We start from the raw sequence: 9,491 nt of genomic DNA, 5'->3' as shown, positions 1-9,491 counted from the left end.
CATTGAGAGACAATTCTTCATAGACTTGTCACATATCCGCATGTCTGACCGACAAAGGTACTGTCTACTTTTGTTCTGGAGTATCTTCTAGAGGATGTTTGTATAGTGAACTGCCTTGGAGGATAGTATCTCTCTTGGGAGCAAAGGGCAAACATGCTTCTCATTATAAAAGTTTCAGGTTCCCTAAAATTGGGGTTTCTTTACTATAAGACAATCCAATGCATGTGCTGAGGTCGCCTGGCTCTCTTCATGTCACCCTATGGGAAATGGGGCTCAGGGAGCCAGTACAGGAAAAGCTGATTCCCTGGCTACTATTGCTGTGAGTAATGAAGTCGTTTGTCTCTAATGCAGGAGTCTCATGTCTTCTGCCCTGAAATCATAATAGGCTAACTTGATAAGTTGCAAGCAGGGTAAAACCTCAAAAGCTTCACAGTTCTTTACATTTCTCTCACTAATATTTTTCACCCTCATTTTAATAAATGTGTTTTAATATCAAGGTCATATTTTTTTCTAGATCGACCCTTCCTATGTAAATCCTTTAATTTAATTGCTGAGATATAGGGTTAACCAATATCAACAAATTTTATGTGAGATAGTAGATGAATGGGAGAAGGAAAAAATGAAATAGTAACTTCCATCCCTTGACTCCTGAATCCATAAATCTAGGTAGAAATAGCACCATGTATTGGTTGATAATTCAGAAAATATACATCTTAGAGAACATTATCTCAGACCTCCAAAGTGTTTTCATCCACCTCGTAGGAGACTAAACCTTTCTTAAAAAGACGTATCATTCTGTTAGGCCATCTGCTTCGGGGTGATGGAGAGCACGGTACTATGAGAGATTTACATGACAGGGGGCCCCTGTCCACACTTTATTTGCTATCACATAAGTTTCTTGAACAAAAACAATATTGAATGAAGTACCCTAACAGTGAGTGAGACATTTGTTTAGTTCACAGATGGCATTTTGGCAGGAGCATTACAAACTGGGAAAGCAAATTTATTTCAGATCAACTGACTGTTTTTGCAAGAACAAGCTACTGCCTCTTCTGTGATAGAAGGAGTCTAATGTAATCAACCTACAATCAAGATGGTGGGTTGCTTCTCCCATAGAAGGGTACCATAATGTCTTCTCTGCTATTGTTAGATGGAACCCTCAGCAGTGACTGTAGCTAGATTGACCTTGGTGAAAGTAAGTTCATGTTGCTTAGCCCATCCATAATCTCCACTCCTGCTACCATTATCTCTTTATTTTTGAGGGTATTGGTCAAGGACAGAGGTGCATGGAAGAGACTGATCAACATCAAAAGAACATGTCATCTTATCCACCTGATGATCAAGATCAGTTTCTCCTAGGTATGCTGTTTGGTGAACATTCAAATGGAATATAAGTATATACAGTTCAAGGAGTTCTATCCATTCTTTTTCCTCAGAACTTCATTATTACCAGTTTTTGTCTTGCTCCTTTCAAGTTCCTACCAAACCCATTAGACACAGCCGATAAGTTAGCGCATATCCATACCTCTGGCTGTTTTTTTCTTCTGGTCAAAATAGACAGCCAGATGCACAGCTTGAATTCCTTCTGAGAGGATTTTTCTTACTAATCATTCAGGTCACCTCTGTGCAGGGTTGTAGAGCTACAGCTGTCTACTCTTGGTTATGCTAGCATATTGTGAAGAACCATTAGTAAACCAGGACCAAATGTTTTCTGTCTCAGTCAATTCATTATGATAAAGTCTCTATGAGGCTGTGTGGGTTGAGAGAATGGAGGCAATGTAGCAGTAGTAGGACCGCTAACCATCAGATCCAATTATTCAAGGAACTCATGCCTAAGTGTGTGCTCAAGACTAATCTTGTACCCTTGATGATGGAGTGATATTCTGCCCAGGTAACCTGGGTGGATCAGACACCACCGAGGTTATAATGAGCAGTTCAAGTTACATGGGAATTTGGTGACCTGTGGTCAAGCATTAAACATTTACTAGCATTTCATTGCAAACCAGAAATAGTTTCTCAAAACAGAAATAATTATTTGTAGAAAAGGACACAGCTTTCTCCAAAGTTATTAAGACCTCACGGTGATTCACCAATAGGATTCTGCTGGAAGCTCCATATAGGATCCTTATGTGCCACTGATTCTTTAAGTACCATAATGTCTGCTGTGCCACATTGCCTAACTAGCAGCGTAGCTTCAGTTGCAACCTGAACTGATTATAGATTCTCTCCTTATTCTGTGCACTACATGAAACTGGAAGTCTCTGGGGTTACTCAGTAATAATGTGTAAAGTAGCATTCCAAAATGAGTTATACATGTCACAGCCCAAATGGGATGTGTCTCTCTTAGGAAGGGCTAGAGGCAGGAATCTGCACTTTACTTAGAAGGAATATCTCAACATGTCACTGAACTCCTAGAAATTTTACCAAGCTATGAAATTCCTGAAGTTTTTGAGGAACCATTCTCAAGGAGACTGACCTCCCCTTCATTCAGGGATTTCTGGGTCTGAGAATCATCTCTCCAGTGAAAACTGATAAAGGGAATGCAATTATCTGGTGTGGTGATTCAAATACAACGTGTGTTCACTAAGTATAGAGATATAATGGTTACATAAATCAAGAAACACTTTAGTAGAATGCCCACATATTTCAGTCCTAAGGACTCCCTGGTCAATTGGCCAATACCAGAAATTTTTGCAGGTCAAATCATTCCTGTGTTAGTCTCTTTGGACTGCTATACTAAAGTACCTTAGACTGGCTAATTTATAAACATAAATTTGTTGTTCACAGTTCTGGTAGTTGGGAAGTCCAAGATCAAGCACCAGCAGATTTGGTGTCTGGCAAGGACATGTTCATCATAAATGGTGCCTTCATTTTGTCCTGACATGGCAGAAGGGGTAAGGATGCTTGCTAAAGACTTTTGTAAGGGTGTTACTTCCATTCATGAGAGCTCTGCCTTGTGATTTAATCATGTCCTTAAGGCTCTACCTCTTAGTTCTATCACAGTGGGTATTAAGTTCCAACATATTAGTTTGGTGGGGGTGGCAGGAGGAACCAACATTCAGACCATAGCAATTCCCTTTACTACATTGAATCTACTGCTCTTTGTAATAGCCATGCACGCATGGTCTTTGGAAGTTAAATCCTGCCACTTGGTTCCTGGCCATGTGGAATTTATTATACTCATTAAATTCTATAAGATCAGTTCTATGGCAGCATTTCCCAATGTTATTCCGGCTTCCAGAGAATAGCCACTACAGAGTTCTTTAAGGATTCCAACGCTGCCTTCACCACTGTATCTTTCAAAGCCTTGATTAGAGAATGCCCTCTGGGCCCTCTTGGGGAATATATTTAACAGGTGGATGAACATAACTATCATATTAAAACCAGTCTTCCTAAATGTATACCTTTCTCTATACTACATTGTAGCAAGGAAGTCTAGCATCTCAACTTTGCTCAATATGAACCACTATTGGGTCCAGTTTTCAGTCAAACTGTTAGAATTACACTCAGTCATATCAACTAACACCTTAAATCCAGAATCTCTACTTATCACATACATATCAAAAAAAAAATCAAGCTAATCCAAGATTGTATATCTTCCATCCTAAACTAAAACCTTTAAGAAACATCCCCACACAGTTTATATGACTTTGCAAAATCTTGTAATTCTTTTAGTACCTTAAAGTACAACCTCATCAGTCACAGTTTTTACCTGGTCCCCTTGAATCTTCCAGGATGTGAGTCTGAGTATGGATTTAGCAGACATGACAGATAGGGAAAGGTCCTGAGGAAAATCAGCAGTACAACTGAGAAAGGTTTGCTGCGTTGAGGTGCCTCAACACAGTAAAGGCTGTATGTGTCAAATCCATAGTTAACATCATATTAAACAGAGAAAAGCTGAAAACTTTTCATCTAAAAATGGGAATAAACAAAGGAGCCTACATCACTCTTATTCAACATAGTGTTGAGAATCACAGCCAGAGAAATTACAGAAGAGAAAGAAACAAAGGGCATGCAAATTGGAAAGGAAGAAGTAAAATTTGGCCCTGTTTGCAGAGGACATGATCTTATATATAGAAAAACCTAAATACTCTTAGAACTGTTAAATTCAGTAAAATCTCAGTATACAAAATCAACATACAAAAATCAGTAGTGCTTCTACATGCTAACAATGACAACCTGGAAAAGACATCAAGAAAGCAATCCCATTTACATTAGCTCCAAAATAAAATGAAATAAAATACCTGGAAATAAATTTAACCAATGAAGTAAACAATCTCTGCACATAAAACAAACTATAAAATACTGATGAAAGAAATTCAATAAGACACAAACAAATGAAAAGGCATCCCATGGCCATGAACTGGAAAAAATTAATGTTGTTAAAATGACCATACTCCCCCAAACAATCTACAAAGTCAATGAAATCATTATCAAAGTGGCAATAGCATTCTTCACAGAAATACAAAAGGCAATTCTAAAATTTGTATGAAACCATAAAAGGCTTCCATGCTTATTGCAGCACTATTTATAATAGTCAAGATATGGAATCAACCCAAGTATCTATCAACAGATGAATGCATAAAGAAAATGTGGTATATATAGACAATGGAATACAGCTCAGCCATAAAAAAGAATGAAATCCTATCATTTGCAACAACATAGATGAGCCTAGAGGACATTATGTTATATAAAATAAGCCAGAAACAGAAAGTTAAACGCTACATGCCTCACTCAAATGCAGAAGCTAAAATATATTGATCTCATAGAAGTAAAGAGTAAAGAAGTCCCAGAGGCTGGGAATGGCAGGGGAAAGGGGGGATACGGAGAGATTTATTAAAGGAAACAAAATTACAGCCAGTTACAAGGAATAACCTCTAGTGTTCTATATCACTCTAGGATGACCATAGTTAACATTAATATATATTTTCAAACAGCTAGAAGAAAAATGATATTGAACATTCCCAACAGAAAGAAATGATCAGTATTTGAGATGCTGGATATGCTAATTACCTTGATCAGATAACTATACATTGAAACATCACTATGTACCCATAAAAAAACGGAAATATGTGGGTATATATATATGTGTGGGTGTAACTATTATGTGTCAATTTTTAAGATAAAAATATTTAAAGGTTTTATTTCAGAGCAGTCACAGAAGCTTTTTCTACTCCCAACTTGGATCTTGAACTGTGACTTTAAATTCCATCTTATCATTTTCTTTCTCTAAGTTCTTCAGCACATTTAGAAGCAGTGAATCAACTCCATAGTCAGTATTCTCTTTGTTTGTGAAAAGGATCTAATGCAGCAGATAATAACTCTGCACATTGCCTCTGTAGCCACTTGGATTATACAGGCACTAGGGGTGACTGTAGGTGAGAATTTAAATAACTGTTGAATCCCACTTACCCCTGGCAATAGGGTCATTCGTGTCTTTAAATCTAGTCTTTAAATGTCTTTAAATCTAGAGAACACATTTCAAATTTTATTTTTAAAGTTCTGTTTCCTGGAAACATTTCTAGTTGGTTCAGTCAGCAGAGCAGTTCCAGAGGGTTATAGGATAATGTAGTTGAGCTCACACAACTGTGAGAGGAGATGGGAAACTGAAGGGCTGTAAGAGGAGTTGGAGGATTAGAGGAGTCACCAGCCAATCAATCCAAGGGGCAGGCACAGCCAGCTAAGAAAAACTATGAAGGGGTAGTCTGCAAGGAAATCTATGGGATGTTGTTGTCTCTGTGTACTTTCCTTCTTTATAGGTTCACAACCAACATCTGGTAGTGAATCTGACTTTTCTGTTGGTCAACAGGACCAACAGTTGGAAAGAAAAAACGGGTCTGGAGCTCAAGAGAGCAAAGTCAAACTGGAATCTGCCAGGCACATACACCTCTGTCACTGCATCTGACTAAAAGAGAGTTGCAGGTTAATGGATACTGTTTTAATTTGGCCTTCAGAATCTCAAGGAAGTCCCTCTTCTGGTCAGTTCTCACCTAGAATCACACAGGGAAGGGGTACTCTGGGAAACATAATTGAATTTTTAAAATATAGATTGTTAATATGACTTTAATTTTTAATTTTTCCTATTTTGCTTTTATAGCAGTTTTACCTAAAGTGAAAATACATGTTCATATCCACTCTCAAAATAACAGCAAACACTTTTAGTACTTAATATGTGCTGAGCATTCTGTTGGCCACTATACATATTAAACCTCAGAGTAACCTTTAAGATATCAATATCTTTCGTTTTTAGCTGAGGAAACTGAACCTCAGTGAGACTCAGAATCTTGCCCAAAAACACAAGTTAGTGGGATGTATAGAGGCTCCCTATTACGTAAATACTGTACATTCAATTATTCTAATTGCCACTCTTATTTACCAATTTCGAAAACATAAGAAAGGCGCAGGATTTATATAACCCAATCACAGTCTTGCTTTTTAATCAAAACTATGCAAATAATTTCTAAATTATCTCAGTTTGATGAACCTCGACAGCGCATCTGATCATTGTACAGGCACTGGAGCTGGAAATACCTTCAGATGTTTCCACTGGCTTTTGGTAATCTTGAAAGCTAGAAAGAAAAAAAAAGAGAGAATAAAAGGGGAAAATGTGAATTATTAGGTTGGTGCAAAAGGACTTGCAATTACTTTTAGTGGCAAAAACCACAATTACTTTTGCACCATCCTAATAATATATAAACAGTTTTGCCTAGTGAAGCCATATTTAATTGTATTTTTCCAATTCTTGTGGTTCAGAAACAATTACTATGGATGCAAATTCATCCATGGGAAAATGATACTGTATTTTTTTTTTAAATGCTGTAAAGAAAGAGCAAATGATTAGTTGCATGGTAGGAGTTAAGAGGCCTCAGATATCCATATTCCCATCAGACTGCTCTTCCAATATAGTAACTGTTTAATTATGTGTTTATACCCTATGTCACTCTTCGACAAAGCTATTATTGACAATAAGGCACTAGAAATCCTAACCCAGTATTTTTTAAAATTATGATCAAGTAACTTATTTTTTAAGAGTTAATAGGAAAACAATGAAGGAGATGTTATGTGATCAGATAAATTTTGAAAATGTTAGAGTTAACAAAACAGAATCTCTCCACCTTCAAGATGAGCTTATGAACTATAAACTACCAGAAGAGAATTATATAGGATGTCATTTTGGGCAATGGAATCCTTTTTCACAGAGTATGGTTGGAATACAGATTTAAAAATGAAGCACCAAGGCATTTGTTAAAAGTTTAACTGGATTATCAATTTTCAATCATAGTTAAGTCCTAATAGAATGGAAGAGACAACAGCAACCATTATTTATTGATCAAGGGGCTTCATTAGGGTCTTCAGACATGACTCATTTGGAAGAGGGCATGTTATAGTACTGCTCTTTCGTGAAGTATCCTTTAGTGTAAAGGCCCTTAAAACAAAAATTTGAAGTACAGTATCAAACAAAAGATGAGAAGATGAGAGGATAAATTATCACTGTAAGGTTTCAAAGGAGAGAAAAGTTATACCTACTAGGGAAAATATGTAAAGATTTTGCAAAAGGCTAGGTATCAGTGATGACCCATGAATGATGATTAGGAGGTAGTCAACAGCTACGGATGGGAAGGAATGTTTCTAGGCAGTAGAGCTGGCATTAGCAGAGACACAGGTTCTCACTTATAAGTGAGAGCTAGGAAATGGCTACACACGGATATAAAGATGGAAACAACAGACAGTGGGGGTTTTACAAGGGGGAGAAAGGAAGGGGGCCAAGGGCTGAAAAACCACCTACTAATACTATGTTCACTATTTGGGTAATAGGTTCACTAGAAGCCCAGACAATACCATTATGCAATATACTCATGTAATAAGCCTGCACCTTTACCCTCTGAATCTATACTTTAAAAAGTAAAAGTTTGATTTCCTGATTGTCAGCCAGGTAGGCTACCTACAGGGATAGCAATGAGAAATAAGAATTGATGGTTTGGGGGTAAAGGCAGACAAAGGATGGTGGGAGAAGATGAAGACTAAACTTGTAAGTAGAACAAGACAGTATTGAAGCCTTGGGCAACTAGGGAATGACAGAAGTATTGAAAGGAAGGACGCCTAAGGAAAACTGAAGGCTCATACCACCTACCTCATGCTTTGGCTAAGGAAAAAGCCTAATCAAATATATTTGGATCTAGGTTCTGTGTTTCTACTTGCCAATATAGAAAGCCAAAGACAAGTAAATTTCTTCTTGAAGGTGTGTGTTATTCCCCAAAGAATCTTTTAGGAAGAGCAAGCAGCCTGAGAAATATTTGTTCATTAGATATATTCTGGCAGCAAGCAGGAAAATCCAGAGAGTACCAAGCACATGCACATACACATAATACACTTGATTCTTGAAACACTTGTGGTTTCACTGTTTTGTTATTAACTGTCATTATGAAGTACCTATTACTTTCTCTAGTAAATGCATTTATAAAACCATCCAAACCTATTTAAATATTGTAAAATAGTGAAAGAATTTGGGTCCAAAACATTCTCAGAGAAAAAGTTAACTGCTTAGTTCAGTTTTACAACTATAAGTAGGGCAGATATTTTTTTAACACACCCCCTCATGTTTATTGCTGTGAAGAAGATAAGTACTCTCCAGTGTCTTGCTTGATTCAAGAACATCCTGGCTGCTGACTCTTGTAAGCTGTATGGCACTCTTCTGAGATCTAATGCTGATACATTCCACATGTAACCCCACTGCCCCTGGAAGAGAAACTTTCCTGCTGAGTCAGAGGGGTTTATAGAGATGCGAAATAACAGACAACCTATGTCCTTTAGAAACTGCTAATATATCTATCCTTTGCGTTCTCACAAGTGGGAAAGTTTCTGCTCCCTCCAGATGGAAATCCATACTTTCTCAGTGAGAAGTATGGGTCACCTAAAGCAGAGTACCTTGTAAAGAGAGAACATATCTCCATTAAAGTCATCACAACTTGCTGACTGGCTACAGCTGCCCACAGACTCACTCCCACCACCTTGGCTCTCTTAACAGCAGATGGGTTCACTTAGAAGAGCGTGTCATCCAAATCCAGCCGCCTTGTTTTTTGGGCGGTCCAAACGTGCCGTGTGAACACCAAAGCACGTTGTTAAGAGCGTATACAGCTGGGAACAGAGTCAAGGGGACCTAAGATAGTGAATGGGTCAAGGTAGTAGACTGGGCACTACATTACTGTAGCAAACTATAAAGCAAATTCTTGCCATTTCCCTCCCCGTAACAAAGCTGACAACCTAAACCTGGTTAGGTTTCACAAGAGTTGAGGCTCTGGGAGTCAAAACATGAGAAGAAACATAATCCCGAGTATCACATGTGAGGCTGCGGAGGCAGGGCCTGGTCAGCTGTGTTAGCTCAGCAATGTTCAAAGAGAAAAATCAAGCACTGTCTCTCTATACGTGACTGTTTCCTGTGCTCCACATTGCGGGTTGGAACACTGAGATTCTGGCAGCCTTTATTCAAACAA

Source organism: Chlorocebus sabaeus, chromosome 23, assembly GCF_047675955.1.
Source record: "Chlorocebus sabaeus isolate Y175 chromosome 23, mChlSab1.0.hap1, whole genome shotgun sequence".
Taxonomy (NCBI): Eukaryota; Metazoa; Chordata; class Mammalia; order Primates; family Cercopithecidae; genus Chlorocebus; species Chlorocebus sabaeus.
This window is presented reverse-complemented; position numbering follows the sequence as displayed.